At 46.7% G+C, this 16621-nt stretch overlaps 1 protein-coding gene across 2 annotated transcripts in view; it reads right to left on the reverse strand.

Annotated features, from left to right (window-relative positions):
* Positions 1–16374, reverse strand: part of HRH1 (histamine receptor H1) — a 149845-nt gene extending 133471 nt beyond the window's left edge. The window contains exon 1 of one of the 2 annotated variants that reach the window (XM_027522619.1): positions 16197–16374. The gene's annotated coding sequence lies outside the window, so the exon portion shown is untranslated. The remainder of the gene's footprint in view (positions 1–16196) is intronic. The other variant, XM_027522615.1, reaches the window with a different exon arrangement.
* Between the last annotated feature and the right edge of the window lie 247 nt (positions 16375–16621).

Below are 16621 nucleotides of genomic sequence, written 5' to 3' on the forward strand. Positions count from 1 at the left end.
GGCCACCACGGATACTCACAGAATAATGAAGATATTCATTAACCCAACCAATATTGGTTGAGCTCATATTCAACATAAGCACTGTGTTAGGCGTTGTGGTTATAACAGTGCCCAAGGCAGGTATGCCCCTGCCCTCGGAGTCTTTCACACCACATCTAGGAGGTGGACACCACAAGATGTCTGAGTCACAGTGAAGAGAAGCTTGGAGAATCTAAGCTTCCCAGGTGGCACAGTTGGTAACGAACCCACTTGCCAAGGCAGGAGATTCAAGAGACGTGGGTTTGATCCCTGGGTGGGGAAGATCCCTTGGAAGAGGAAATGGCAACCCACTCCAGTATTCTTGCCTGGAACATTCCATGGACAGAGGAGTCTTGTGGGCTACAGTCCATGGGGTCACAAAGAATTGGGCAATCTGTAATGGGTGGGGTGAACATACAATTTACCTGGACCTCTTTGAGATGAAAGTGATTGCTCCTAATAACCATGCCCCCAAAACTGGCATAAACTGGAACCATCCTGGACAAACTGGGATACATGGTGATACTGAAATAGAGACACATGATCCAGTCCAGGAAGTCAGGGAAGACTTCCTTGGGAAAGAGACATTAGGAGCTGGGCTCTGAAGGGTGCTTAGGAGTTAACTTGTTGCTCAGGTCCCATATGTGTTATCAGAGCCTGTTGCTCCCTTAGATGGCTGTCCCCACAGGTGTTCATCGACCATTTGATGGTTGATTTCTTGCTGTCTCAGGGACTCCCATACTGGGGACATCGCCGTTGTCTGAAACAGCCCCGCCCGGGATTTTTCTGATGGCACCGAAAAGGAGACACAGGTACTGAGACAGAGTCTGTCTGTCGTTTTCCCTCTGCCTTGGATGATGTCATTCTGCACAGGGCATAAGGGAAGCTGGTCACGTGGATTATAGTCCTTGTTTATCTTTTTTGAGACGTCATGGATCTGCTTTTACCTAATCTCTTTTACTGTTGTAAATGCACATAGCATAAAATTTACCACCTTGGTCATTTCTAAGTGTGCAGTTGAACAATGTTAAGTGTATCTGCAGTGTTGTACAACCATTACCACCATCCATCTCCAGAACATTCTCAGCTACCCAAACTGAAAGGCAGGATCCAAGTCCCCATTCTTCTCTCTCCCAGCCCCCAGCAACCACCCTTCTGCTTTCTGTCTCTATGGATTTAACTACTCTAGGGACCGCATGTAAGTGGAATCATGTGATACTTGTCTTACTGTGTCTGACTTATTTCACTTAGCCTAAGGTCTTCAGGGTTCATCCGTGGTGTAGCGTGTCAGGATTTCATTCCTTTTAAAGGCTGAATAATATTCTATTGTGTGATTTACCCCACGTTACCTGCCTGTTCACCTGTCAGCGGGCATTTGGGATGTCCCCGCCTTTTGGCTATCATGAACAATGCCGCTATGAAATAGGAGCACAAATAACTCGAGTTCCTATTTTCAACTCATTTAAATATATACCCAGAAGTGGAATGTTTGGATCTCACAGTAATTTTGTGTTTATGTTTCTGAGGAATTGCCTTAGTGTTTTGAACAGTATTTTCACCATTTTACATCTCCATCAACAGGGCAAAAGGGTTTTGATTTCTCTGCATCCTTACCAATGGTAATTTTCACCTCTAATCTTTTAAAGGGACTTGAATTTTTTTAGATTCAGAGATAATTGTTGATTCACAAGCAATTGTAAGAAATACTTGTGGGGAGGTCCCGTATAACCTTCATCCATTTCCCCCCAGGGGCGCCATCTTTCCTAACTTCAGCACAATATCACAACCAGGATATTGCCATTAATACAGTCCATTGACCTTACTCAGATGTCACCGGTTTTCCATACACTCATGCATGTGTGTGCGTAGAATCCATTTTTTGCTAATGTATCCAATGTGTGGATCCATGTGACCACCGCCACATCGTGGTCACAGTCAAGACAGAACAATTCCATCGCACGGGTCCACAAAAGAGATTTAAACACATCTTTTATTTTGGAAAAACTAACGCTACACCAGAGTAGAGAGCAGAGTGTAACAAAACACCCGTGAACCATTGCCTGTCTCAATGGAAATTTCATTTCCTCTATAGCCTCACTCGCTTTCCGTGTTACAATGGAGAAAATCTCAGCCTTCTTATCATTTTTCTGGAAACAAGTATTTCAGATCATAACTCTAAGAGACACCTCCCTTTCAAACAGAGCCATAACACTATCATTATGCTCTATCCCCAGCCCACAGCCAACAATAATCCCCAGAGGCGTCACAGAGAATTTGCAGATATCATAGGTTCTCCTTCCTCAAGCCACCTCTTAGAAGGGATGCCCGTGGGCCGTGAATAAGTGGTTGAAGGAAGATGGACACGGATAACAAGTGCTTTTTCTCCCATCCCCCTACCCACAACCAATCCATCAGAAAACTCCATCCCACCACCTGCAAAACAGAATCGGAATCCAACCCTGGGTTACCACCTCTGCTCCCACCGCTCCTGTGCCAGCAACCACGCCTCTCACCTGGGCCAGCGGCCCAGCCTCATCCCTGCTCTCCCGGCCTCCATGTCTGCCCTGCTCTGCCTGCTCTCTGCGTGGAGCCAGAGGGATGCTGTCAAAACCAAGAGCAGAGCACGCGCTCCTCTGCTCCCCACCCTCCAGGGCTGCTCGCTGCATCCAGGAGCTGCTGCCCAACACCTCTGTTGTCTTGGGATTTCATGCCCTCTTCTCTCTCTGCAGCCACGTAGACATGCCAGCCCCTCGCCCACCACAGGGCCTTTGCCCTATGCTCCGTCCTTTGCCCGAAATGCTCTTCTCCAGGGGTCCCCTTGGCCTTGCTTCCTTCAGGTCTCTGCTCATATGTGAGTATCTTCCATTTAAACACCTGGATCCACTCCACCCCCATTTCTACCCTGCTCTGCCCCGCAGGGGCTGACTGTGGGGACTAAACCCATGGAGTCCCTTCTCCTCTGGCTCCCACTGGGTCTGCTCTGTGAGAGAAACTGTGAGAAGGCGATGATGGGGGAAGAGAGGAGTGAGGTTGGTGTTTATCCCCAGGCCCCCTTCCCAGATGACTGTTGCAGGCTGTGTGCACGCAGCCTTCCTCCTCTTTGCCCCCTGTCCTGTCTCTGTCCTTCCAGCCTCGGTGCACAGCAGTCCCGCTCCGCTGTCCCTGTAGATCCCCTCCGTCCTGCCTGTCTTGTTGAAAGCAGTCCCTCTGCTCACTCGTCTCCAATGACCCACTTGCCGTGCCAGCTGCTCCCTGCTGAGATTCTGACTAATACTGTCATCTTCTCAGTGAGCCCGCCCCTGGCCACGCCCGCCCCAGGCCCGAACCCGCTCTGCATTCTCTGCCTTACGTCCCTCCGCCTTTCTCACCATCTAACGTGGTGCATGCTGTACTTGCCTGTATCTGTCTCCTCCGAGGGGGAGAGCTGGGTCCTGTTGCACAGGCTGTGCACTGCACAGTGCCTGAGGTCACCGTTTACACAGATTACAGTGTGACAGGGCAACGTCACCTCCTGGAGGTGTGCGAGTGGGCGGCCCCACCCCCTACTGGAATGAGGGCTCTGCTTTTTTCTTCTTTCCGCTACTGTATCTCAGTCGCCTAGAGCACTGGTGGCTCGGATGGGAAAGAATCTGCCTGCAACAGAGGAGACCCAGGTTTGATCCCTGGGTCAGGAAGATCCCCTGGAGGAGGGCATGGCAACCCACTCCAGTATTGCCTGGGAAATCCCCTGGACAGAGGAGGCTGGCCGGCCACAGTCCATGGGGTTGCAGAGTCGTACACGACTGAGTGACTAAGCAACAACAAAAGTTGGTCAGGAGCCTTTGATGCGCCCATCAGAATGCCAGGAATGTCACGTCCCCCAATTTTTCTGACAACCTTGGGAGGTGGGAGCAGCCGTCGCCGTTGCCCTGGCCTGCTCAGCTCTTTGCTCTTCTCTGACTGTTAAATCTCATCTGGCTGGCTCACCTGTTAGCTCCTGGTGGGGTGGCTTTCTGTCTCATGGCCTCTTCCCCCAGGGACCGCGGCTCAGAGCCGCTCTGTGGATGCTCTCTGCCTGATTGAAAGTGCTTTGGGAACCAGGAGGGACTCGGGAAAAGACAGCAATTAGAATGTACCATTAGGTATTAATGCCACCTGCCATCAGAACGCTGGCCAGACTGGCCTCCCCTGAGTCTGATGGGCTGAGGTTAATTAGTTTTTGGATTCTTAGCTGTGGGGTGTCGCTTTAATTCAGCTGCCACCTGGCCCTGGCTGCCCTGGCGAGAGAGAGGCCTCTAGAAGCATGAGCTGATGTAGGGACATTCCTGCAGAGGGAGAAGCCCTCAGAGCCAAAACCACACTTCAGTGACCAGACTGCCCGCCCGCTCACCCCACGAGAGGAATCGGAGGCCTCTAGAGGGGGAGCCTGACCCTCAGCACGCAGCAGAGCCAGGTGGAGCACTCAGGCGGCCTGTGTGATGCTTTGGGGCTTTGTCCATTTGTGAACAGCTCCATCCCTTCACTCAATACTTACCCAGCACCTCCTCTGGCTGGGATGCAGCACAGTGGAAGAATCTACGCTGAGTTGCCTTATACAGGTACAATGGAGAAAATCTCTCCGAGGGGCTGGCAATTCCCCTAGGAATTTTCCTTAGAGAACGGCAGCGAATACATAAAAATGAAATAATAGAATGGGATTCCCTGGTGGCTCAGTGGTAAACAATCCACCCCCGATGCAGGAGACAGGAGACGCAGGTTTGATTCTCTGGGTCGGGAAGTTCCCCTGGAGGAGGACATGGCAACCCGCTCCAGTATTCTTGCCTGGAGAATCCCATGGACAGAGGACGGTGGGCTGCCGTCCAGGGGGTCACAAAGAGTTGGACACGACTGAGCCACTAGCACTACCACTGGTACTAAGTGAGGAGTTAATTTTAATATCTTATTCAGCCCAATCTCTCCAAAACAGTCTTGGTACATAATTTGATGCATATGTTTCGATATATAATCAATGTGAAAATGATCAGTGAAACAGCGTCCACTCTCCTTTGCACAGCTGGCCTTTGAAATCTGGTGTGCAGTCAACACAACACTTCTCAGCTCGGATGGGCCACATGACAAGTGCTCAGCATCCACTGAGGCTGCTGGTAGCCGTCCTGGTCGGCATGGCTCTAAGTCAACCGAAAGTTTGCAGGAAACTCAGAGAGCAAAGGGACACGGGCCGAAACACCACACTGATGTGACCAACAGACTCCAGACGCTCTGGGTTTCTGGAAATCTACAGGAAAACCAACGCAGCTTTTTTTTTTTTTTTTCTTTTTCTTTAAAGAAATACATCATAAAGGGGAAAATAATGGAGAGAGAAGCCATAATTGCTTTCAAAGCAGAAACAGAGGCGCAGAGAACAAATGTATAGACACCAAATGGGAAAATGGGAGGCAGGATGAATTGGGAGATTGGTGTTGACATCTATACACTACTCTGTATAAGATAGGTAACTGATGAGAACCTACCGTACGGCACAGGGAACTCTACTCAATGCTCTGTCGTGATCTAAATGGGAAGGAAATCAAAAAAGAAGGGATGTGTGTGTATATATATATATATATATATGTATGTATAGCTGATTCACTTTGCTGAACAGCAGAAACGAACACAGCATTGTAAAGCAACTATACTCCAATAAAAAAATTAAAAAAAATAGTCTTCAGCGACATATCTATGAACCAATCACAATGTGTAAACAATTTCAAACAATACATAAACCATTTTATTGTTGCTGTTGCTCAGTCATTCTGTCATTGCCACCCTTTTACGACTCCACTGACTGTACAGCCCGTTAGACTCCTCTATCCATGGGATTTCTCAAGTAAGAATATTAGAGTGGGTTGCCATGCCCTCTTCTAGGGGATCTTCCTGACCCAAGAAACGAACCTGCACCTCCACATTGGTGGGCGGATTCTTCACCACTGAGCCACCAGGGAAGACCTAAAACATTTTACAGTGTTTATAAAATAACTAGAAATCTGAACACTGAATGTCTGATGTTCTTAAAGGACTGTTATTTGTTCTAGGTGTGATAATGATACTGTGGTTATTTTTTTTTTTTTTTTTTGAGAGAGAGTCATTATCTTTTAGAGAGATATCCTGAAATACTTACAAAGGCATATTGAAATAATACGAAGTCCGCAGTTTGCTACAGAAAAGCACAGGATGAGGGAGAAGAATGGGAGTGGGCGTAGAATGAAACAAGGCTGATAATGGGTCATCCTAGGTGATGGATGCTTGGATTTTACTAAACTACACTGACTACGTGTGCATGTGTTTGAAGTCTTCTGTAGTAAAAAAGTTTTAAGGAAACTGGGATGATATTGCAAAGGAAAACGGATGCTGTAGTGGAGGCTACAAAATGACAGATTCCAGGAGGGCAGGGATGTCACCTTATCCATCAGTGTTTTACAGCATCTCACAGAGACGGGGCACATGGTAGATACTTAGCACATCTTTTTTTCTTCTTCACAGGTATTTTCATCCTTAGAGCTCTTCAGATATATCCTACCAGGGATGTACAGTCAAATTACTCTGTTTGTTTTTTTGTTAAGAAATAGTTCTTCTCTTTGTGATTATATCATCAACTTTCACAAAGGTTTGTTTCACTTGATTTTTTAACTTTAATTTTGTTTCATAATTGTGGAACACATTTGAATGTTTCCCAAGTCAAATCTACAACGCAAGGCACAAAGGAGCCCAGCTTCAGCTCCTGGAAAACCTTCCTCCATTCTTTGGCTATAGCTACTGGGAGTGAGAGCTTCCCTGGTGGCTCAGTGGTAAAGAATCTACCTGTAATGTGGAAAACCCAGAGTTTGATTCCTGGGTCAGGAAGATCCCCTGGAGAAGGAAATGGCAACCTACTCCAGTATTCTTGCCTACGAAATCCCCCAGAGGAGCCTGGCGGGCTACAGTCCAGGAGGTCGCAAGAGTTGGACATGACTGAGCGGCTGAACAACAACAGAGAGCGAAGCCAAAGACTCCTTAGGTGAAGGGTTGACTCATGGCCCATAAACTAACCCATGGCCATACCTTTTTGGAACTGCAGACTCTAGTGAAGTGAAAGTCAGTCGTGTGCGACTCTTTGCAACCCCATGGATTGTATAGTCCATGGAATTCTCCAGGCCAGAATACTGGAGTGGGTTGCCATTTCCTTCTCTAGGGGAATCTTCCCCATCCAAGGATGGAACCCAGGTCTCCCACATTGCAGGCAGATTCTTTACCAGCTGAGCCACTAGGGAAGCCCAGACTCTAACAGAGGGACAAAGAGATAAAGGGGTTGGATTCTACTCATCAGGGGGTGGTGTACCGACCAGCATGCCTCTGCTCAGACTCCTGAGGTCCTGGCGTCCAGCCCTCTGACACAACTTTGGATCCTGCATGGATCCCAGGCAGGTTCTTGAGGCTTCATGAAGTTCTCAGCCTCTGCTTTGAACCCACCAGATTCCCTCGGGCTAACGTCAGCCTGAGTCTGTTTCTGTTGCTTGCACCTTAAGAAACCAAACAGAAGCATAGATCTTCAGTGACAACTTGCCTAGTTAATTACTTCATCCGAATCCTGATAAGCCAAACCCATGGTACTATGCTAGCCCCCAACCAAACTTGGGGGGCAGACTGAGCTTGAAAAGAATGCCCTGAATCAAGCATAGCTGGAGAAGTAGGGGTAGCAGCCAGGACACCAGCGTGGAGGCTTGGCTGAGACAATGCGTATTTCTGAGGGTTCCGTATGCAGCTGGTGGTTTTGGCCTGATGGTCCCCAGAGCCTGTGCTTACGATGGTGTTCCCCGAACCCTTCATTGTCACCTCTCCCCAGCTTACACATCCCTGTCGATGACACCATCAGAGCAAGGGCTTGTGGTTTTCACCACAGCTCAGGCTTGTTAGCTATTCTGGGGACAGGCCTTTGAGGCTCAGGTCTCTCTGGCTGTGCTGAACCCTCCTGACTCTACTCTGGGCCGGCTGATGGAAATGCCTGGCGGGGCCAGTTCCCATGTAGGATGATACGGAGCACTGCGGGGCTGAGGAGAGCTGGAGGAGTTCTGCTTTTAGGTCCTAGTGACTGTCACCATGTGAGAATGGAAGTTCAGGGTTGCCAGATCCCCTGACTTTTCATGAGAGCCTGGAAACTAGAAATTTTATGAAAAATGTTATTTTTCACACACACACACAACATCTCTGAAGGCCAAACAAAATATATCTGTGGAAGGAATTCATTCCATAGGCCACTAGTTTGAAAGTACTGGTCTACCACCTACATCGTGGCTTTCCTCTCTATATTCCCGTCTCTTTCATAAGCCCCTGAGCTTTGAAAGGGCCAGGATCAGGATTGTCTTGTTTAAAGTTAGGCACCGCATGCCTAGCTCAGTTCTTGGTGTGTGGTAGAGATCTATACATGCATGAATGGGTGAATAGTTAGCTGGATGCAGGCATGTATGTGCCTCCTCCATATGGATGGACAGTGAGTAGATAGATGGCGAGATGGATGGATGAGATCACACAACTGATGCAGGAAGACAGTGCATAGATATGATCGGTGCCAGAGCAGGCAGAGGGAGGGGGAGAGAGGAGAGAGGTGAGTTGACGTCTTCATTTGGGTGGTTATGCCATTAGCTGGCTCTTGTGTTGGGGTCCATGAGAGTCACACCGATCCCTCTGCAGAGCTGCCAGATTCTTTTCTTGGAACAGTGCTTCGGAACACTAACTCTGCCCTGAGTGAGGGACCTGCGTTCTTTGGTCCACAAAGCTTGCTGTCTGGTTGCTCAGATCGGAGAGCCTGAGGGCTATGGCTCCACAGGGTTTCCTCCTCTGCCTGGCCTCTGGGCATCTCTGTGTCCCCAGCCTTAGCAGGGAAGTAGCCTGCCTGAAGTATGGAAGTCAGAGCTGCCAGGCCAGGGTGGGGCAGGGAGCAGGGGTTTCCCTTGGTCTGCCCCTCTTCGCTCCCTGCTGGCTTCCTTTGAAGAGCTTCTTCCTTCCCTGCTCTGCCACCCACTTGGCTGTGAGGATACAAAAAGGCTCATCAGTTGCTATAACAACACCCACCACCTTCCTCTGCACTTAGCCAGGCTGTTTATTCTCTCTCAGATAATGGATTTGCCTGCAGAGTGACCGGTCCCCCTTTGTCCTCAGAGTTGGGATTGAGCAATTGCTATTATTACCATTCGTCATGTTGTTATTGTTGGTTTGAGCTGCCATTTATTGAGAGCTCATTGTGCCGTGTGATGACCAAGTCTTTACGAGCACTATCTCATTTAATTCTCACAGTGATACTATGAGTCAGGGAATACCGCTCTTGGTTTATGGCTAGGGAGAAAGTTGGTATGGTCTAGTTTATAACAGCAGGAGTCCTGGAACCCACGGCCCGGGTTCAGATCCTGACTCTGCCAGATGCTAGCTGTGTGTGCAAATTACATATCTGCTCCCTGCCTCAGTTTCCCCATCTGTGAAATGGAGATAATAGTGGTGCCTGGAGGAAGCACCGGTCATATAACAAGAGCTTTGCTTGGTTACCCCAGTAGCATTTCTTGAGACAAGAAATATAGTCTGTCTATACCACCGACTTGATGGACATGAGTCTGAGTGAACTCCGGGAGTTGGTGATAGACAGGGAGGCCTGGCGTGCTGCGATTCATGGGGTCACAAAGAGTCGGACACGACTGAGCGACTGAACTGAACTGAACTGATACTAGCAGAAGTATAGTTTGGGGGAGATCTGAGGTTAGGGGTAGGGTTAGGCATGGAAAGGCAGGCATCCCAGAAAGTGCACTTTATTAACGAAGTGACCACTGTGGGAAGCTGGAGATAAAGCCTGCTGGGAGGGAGTGTAGACACACGCCGAGTTACTGCATCCACAGGGTGACGGACTTGGGTTACTTATCCACCAGCTCCCGTCAGCTATAGGTCGAGGGCTGCGTCCAGGTGGGTGTAATTCCCCAGCACTTCTGTCCTTTCACATGGACTCTGCCAAGTTCCTCTGGCAGCTGGAGAAAGCCTCTGACCAGGTGATACAGGTGGCAGCAGGAAGCTGGGGTGGGCGGGTACTGAAGGCACCCACGGTGTCTGCCACAAAGCTAATAAACACTTGTCGGATGGATGAGCAAGGAGGAGGCAAGTGCAGTAGGCAGGATGCAACACCCTAACCCCAACCAAAGACATCAATGGCCTAATCCCATTATGAAGATGTGAATGTGTTATGTTACATGACAAAGGACTTTGCAGATGTTACCAAACCTACAGATCCTCAAATAGGGAGATTATCCTGGATTTTCCTGGCGTACTCAATCTAATCACATGAGCCATTAAAAGCAGATGGCTTTCCCTGGTTGGAGTAGGGAAGGAGCCACAGGAGAAGCTGGAGGTTTCCAAAGTGTGAGAAAGACTTGACCTGCGTGAGAAAGAATGCAGGCATTCCCCAGGAGCAGAGACCAGCTCCCACTGGACCCCTAGCAAGGACACAGGGCCCTCGGTCCCACACTCACAGGATCTGGATTCTGCCTACAACGTCGCTCTCCTTGGAAGTAGGTTCCTCCCCAGGGTGCCCAGGAAAGAGCCTGGGCCGGCCAACACCTCTATTTCAGCCTATGAGATTCCAAGCAGAGTGGCCAGCTGAGCCCCCTGGACTTCTGAGCTACATACTACTCATCATGGATTTTTTTTTTTTTTGCATCACTGTTTATTTGTTTTTTTTTGCCATGCCCAGTGGCAGGCAGAATCTTAGTTCCCCAACCAGGGATTGAACCCATGTCCTCTGTAGTAGAAGGTGGAATCTTAACCACTAGGCCACCAGAGTAGTCCTTGAGCTACAGACAGTGAGATAACAAATTGATGTGGTTCTAAGCCACTGAGTTTGTGGGAATTCATTACTGCGGCCCTGGGAGACTAGTACAGAAACTCAGACTCAGGACGGGCAAGTGACTTGCTCGACGCCACACAGCCAGTGAGTGACAGAGCTGGCGTGTGAACAGAGCTGTTTATCTTTAGGTCCCAAGTTTTTGATCTCTCTGTAGTCTCCTGCTCCTTGAGGGGCAGGAAGAAAGAGGAGATCCCTAAGAAAGACTGTGGGAAGCGGGGCAGAAAGGAAAGTTGTTGCTGAAGAATACAGCATCAGCTAGGAGCACAAATTCTGAACCAGACAGGTTAGTATTTTAAGTCTGCTCTGTAACTGATTAGCTGGGTCACTTTGGGTAAAGTCACATTGCTTTCTTAAGCCTTATTTTCCTCATCTATAACCTAGGATTGATACTCTTTGATGGAGTACATTGTGATAATTAAAATGAGATTGTGGTTATAAAGAGTTATTTGCAATGCCTGGCACAGCAGAAGTGCTCAGTAAACTTTACCTATTATTACAGTCATCTGAAAGTGTTAGTTGCTCAGTCATGTCTGATTCTTTGTGACCCCCTGGACTGTAGCCTGCCTGGCTCCTCTGTCCATAGGATTTTCCAAGCAAGAATACTGGAGTGGGTAGCCATTGCCTTCTCCTGGAGACCCAGGTTTGATCCCTGGGTCAGGAAGACTCCCTGGAGAAGGGAATGGCCACCCTCCGCAGTATTCTTGGCTGGGAAATCCCATGGACAGGGGAGTCTGGCGGGCTGCAGTCCAGGGGGTTGCAAAGAGTCTGGACACGGCTGAGTGACTAAGATTTTATAGTCATCTGCTCAGCATCAGTTTTGCGTCATGTGCCATAGCGGTACCCCAGTCTATACACGGCCACTCTCTAAGATAAGTATTGTCGTGCCCACTTTACAGATGAGAGAGTACGGCTCATGGAGATGAAGGGGCTTGTCTAAAGTCACACAGATGGTGTTATAGCTGGACTTGAACCCGCTCTGCTTGAGTCCCAGACCCGGCGGCTCTGTGCTGTGCTCCCCAGCAGTCCTGACTCCTGAGCTTGGGACTCCACCAGTGAGCCCAGAGAACCATCAGAGCCTTCCTCTCTGCCCTGAGGCTGCCTGCCAATTCCAGAGGTTCACAGAAAACTTTCACCTTCCTTTTTCATTTTGGTCTGGCTGTCTGATTCATGGTCCACACCTGGTACCAGAACAGGGTCTCCTGGCTTCATGAAGCAAACAGTCAGAGGGTCCTTGGCTCTGACACACCCTGTCCTGGGTGCTGGGAGCACTTGGCTCAGACAGCTCTGGGCGCACCCCCCAGCCCCCACCCTTGAGCACCCTATCTCATGAGGGAAACAGATATGTGAGTAACTACAGCACCATGTGCCCAGGTTATAAACCAGGTCTGAACAGTGAGTGGTGACGATGATGGTAATAACACACTGCATTGGGATTGTTTTCAGAGCTGGCTGTTGCTGCTGCTGCTAAGTCTCAGCTAGTGAGGAGATAATAGAAATTCAAGGGGATAAATGCAATTCCAGGGCATCGTATGTTTGTGAGAGGTGATAAAGATTTAAGGAAAAGAAATAGGTAAGAAATAGGAATGGTTATGAAGGGGTGATGAAATTTAGACTGTTTATAGAGGAGGCCTTACAGAGAAGAGCCATCTAAATGAAGTCCCGAGGAAGTGATGGAGTGAGCTATGAAGGTACTAGGAAGAGTTCCCCTAAGCAGTGATGAGAGCCAGTGCAGAGCCTTAAGACAGAAGTCAAACAAGGGCATGAAAAGATGCTTCATGTCATTTGTTATTGGGTAAATGTAAGTTACCGAAAGTGTGATATTGAAGTGCCTGACATTATTGTTGGTCTATTTCTTCCCTCAATTCTGACAGTTTCTGTTTCATGTATTTCGGGACTCTCTTGTTAGGAACATGTATGTTTATAATCATTGTATCTTCTTGATGCATTAACCCTTCAATTATCATAAAATATCCTTCTTTGTCTCTACATGTTCAGTTGTGTCCAGCTGTCTGCAACCCTATGAATTGGAGCACAGAGTCAGACACGACTGAAGCGACTTAGCAGCAGCAGCAGCAGGCTCCTCGGACCATGGAATTTTCCAGGCAAGAATACTGGAGTGGGTTGCAATTTCCTCCTCCAGGAGATCTTCCCGACCCAGGTATCTTTGTCTCTACTAATAGTTTTTTTCTAAAGTCTATTTTTCTCTCATGTTAGTAGAGCCACTCAAGATCTGTTTTGATTATGGTTTTCATAATATATCTTACCATCTCTTTTAAACCTATTTTTCTTTGAAATCTCAAAACTTAGCACCCAGTTAGATCACAGTAGGCCTTAAAACAAGCCATTATACATTTTAAAAGATTGAAAATCATGTAAGGCATACCCTCTGACCACAGTGGAATAAAATCAGAACTCATCATAGCTGTAAATACCTACCAAAAAAAGGGAGAAAGATCTCAAATCAACAACCTAACTTTATACCTTAAGAAAGTAGAAAAAGAAGAGCCAATGGAACCAAAAGTAAGCAGAAGAAAAGAGGAAGGAAGGAAAGAAGGAAGGAAGCAATTATTAGAGTCAATAATTAAGTTTAGGAAGATGGCAGGACACAAAATCAGTACATAAAAGTCAACTGTGTTTCTATGGACTAGCAGTGAATGGCCCCAAAGTGAGATTAAGAAAGCAATTCCATTTACAACTGAAAGACTAAAATACTTAGGAAAAAATTTAACAAAAGAGGTGAAAGGCTTTTACACTGAAAACTACAAAGCATCTTTGAAAGCAACTAAAGACCTGTATAAATGGAAAGACATTTGTGTTCATGGATTGGGACATTTGCTACTGTTAAAATGGCACTTCTGCCCAAATTTATCTATAGATTCATTGCATTCCCTCTCAAAATTAAAGCCCCTTTTTGGGGCAGAAACTGACAAGCTGATCCTAAAATTCAAATGCAAATGGAAGAGACCCAGAAGAGTCAAGTCTTTTCTTTTGGAAAAGAATAGTGAAGTTGGGAAGAATCATACTTCCTAATTTCAAAACTTGCTTCAAATCTGTCAAGTAATAAAGACTGTGGTGCTGGTATAAGGATCGGCATACACTGAGACCAGAACTGAAAGTCCAAACATGAACATCTGCCTTCATGATCAATTGATTTCTGACAGGGTGCCAAGGCAATTCAACGGGAAAAGAATAGTCTTTTCAACAAAAGGTACTAGAACTGGATATCCACATGCAAAATGAATCACAGACTAGAAAACTCATAGAGGAAAAATAGGTGTTCATTTTAGTGACCTTGATTAGAGCATAGTTTCTTAGGTAGAATACAAAAACAGCACAAGCAACTAAAGACAAAATAAAGTGGACTTTATCAACATTAAACACTTGTGCTTCCAAGGACACCATCAAGAAGTAAGAAGACAATCCACAGAAAGGGATAAAGTATTTACAAATCACACAAAGTGACTTATGTTCAATATACATAAAACTCTTGGAGCTCAACAATAAAAGACAGACAACCAAGTTTAAAAATGGATGGATGGAATAGACATTTCTCTGAAGAAAAAATACATAAGTGGCAAATTAGCACATGAAACAATGCTGAACATTTGGGGAATGAAAATCTGAACCTCAATGAGATACCATTCCACACGCATTATGATGACTGTAATAAAAGAGGAAAACCCAGCAATAACAAGTGTTGGCAGGATGTAGGGGGCCTGTAGCTCTTATACATTTCTGCTGGGGATGGAAATGGTGCAGCTGCCAAAGAGAACAGACTGGCAGTTCCTCCAAAATATAAACACGGAATTACCCTATGACCCAAAGACGTCACTCCTAGGGTAGATGCCCAAGAGAACTGGGAAACGTACGTTCACACAAAATCCTGTACACAAATGTTCATAACAGCATTATTTTAAAAAGCCAAAGAGTAGAAACAACCCAAATGTTCACCAACTGATGAGTCAACAACCAAAATGTGGCCTATCCACAGAAAAGGGCATCCACAGGCTCAGCATGGATGAACCTTGAAAAGGTTACGCCAAGTAGAAGAGGCCAGATAGAAAATGGCACATCCTGAATGTATATGTATATATATATACACACACACATATTTCAAAATATGCAAATTCAGAGTTCAAAAGTAGACGAATAGTTGCCAGGAGCTCTGGGCAGAGGGGGATTGGGGAAGGTTTCCTCTCGGATGATGAAAACATTCTGTAATTAAACAGTGGGGATAACTGTACAACCTGAATATACTGAGAAGATAGATTGTATGCTTTATTGGAAGGACTGATGCTGCAGCTGAAGCTCCTGTACTTTGGCCACCTGATCCGAAGAGCCAACTCATTGGAAAAGACCCTGATGGTGGGAAAGTTTAAGGGCAGGAGAAGTGGGTGACAGAGGATAAGGTGGTTGGATGGCATCACCAACTCAATGGACATGAGTTTGAGCAAACTCCAGGAGACAGTGGGGGACAGGGAAGTCTGGCGTGCTGCAGTCCATGGGGTTGCAAAGAGTCAGATATGGCTGAGCGACCGAACAACAACAGAATATGACTCATTCAATTTTTATAAATTTGATTAACCTACTATTAATGTATTCAGTTAATGAGCTAGAAAGAAGTACATAGAAAATGTATTTTCTACAAATACAATTTTCTACAAATAGAAAATCCAGTATTCTCTACAGATTAAAGATGTAATAGTACCAACCAAGGATGCATCATGACCTCCACCCGCAATGCCAGAGAATCTCCTGAGAGGTTCCGTCTCTCAATAGCTGGATACCCTCTAGCAAGGGAGCACCAGTATGGAATAAGGGAACTTTGCTACAGAATAAGGGACCTTGGAACAATCTATGTGTGTCTCAACAGCACAAATGAGTTCATTTCTAATTATTCCTCTCTGAGAAAGAGTGATAGGCAGGATATTTCTGTTTATAAACGGAAAAATTTTAACAAAATTAAAATAACCAGTATTTTTTTAAATAGGCAAAAGACTTGAACGGTGGCTTCACAGAATAATATACAAGAATGGCCAATGAGCGTGTGCAGAGTGCTTGACTTCGTAAGTTATCAGAGAAACACCACTTCTAAAGTTAAAAGCCCTGAAAAGTCAAATGTCTCTGCGGCTATAAAGCAGCTCAAAATGTCAAGCACCGCAGGTGGGCGTGTAGAAGGACATGCCCACTTCAGAGAACAGCTTGCTACTTTCTTGTCAAGTTAGCAACACCCATTCCCTGACCCACCAATTCCACCCCTGGTTATTAACCCACGAGAAATGGAAACAGATGTCCACAGACTTACTCAAGAGTTCACAGCAGTCTTATTCAATAGCCAGGAATAGAAACAGCAGAAACGTCCCTTAAGAGGACAATGGAGGAATAATTGCGGTGTATTCACACAAAGGAACACACTCAGTGACAGGCAGGAGTCATGACTGCTGCCTGCCTAGCGTGGACACATTTCACAGACAGGGTGTTGAGTGAAAGAGGCCAGAGCCCCAAAGTACAGACTGTGTGATTCCATTTATATGACGGTCAAAAGCGGGTACATCTAATTCCCAGCGATAGAAATCAGAACAGTGATTGCCTATGGGGGTTAACCTGAAAAGGAACACACACGCACACTCACACACAAACCCTCCCGGAGTGAAAGGAACATTCCATATGCAGAGAGCTGTGTTCATGACACAGGTGCACACATTTATCCAAATTCACTTCCTGGGACAC

The sequence above is a fragment of the Bos indicus x Bos taurus genome, chromosome 22 (genome assembly GCF_003369695.1).
Source record: "Bos indicus x Bos taurus breed Angus x Brahman F1 hybrid chromosome 22, Bos_hybrid_MaternalHap_v2.0, whole genome shotgun sequence".
Lineage (NCBI taxonomy): Eukaryota > Metazoa > Chordata > Mammalia > Artiodactyla > Bovidae > Bos > Bos indicus x Bos taurus.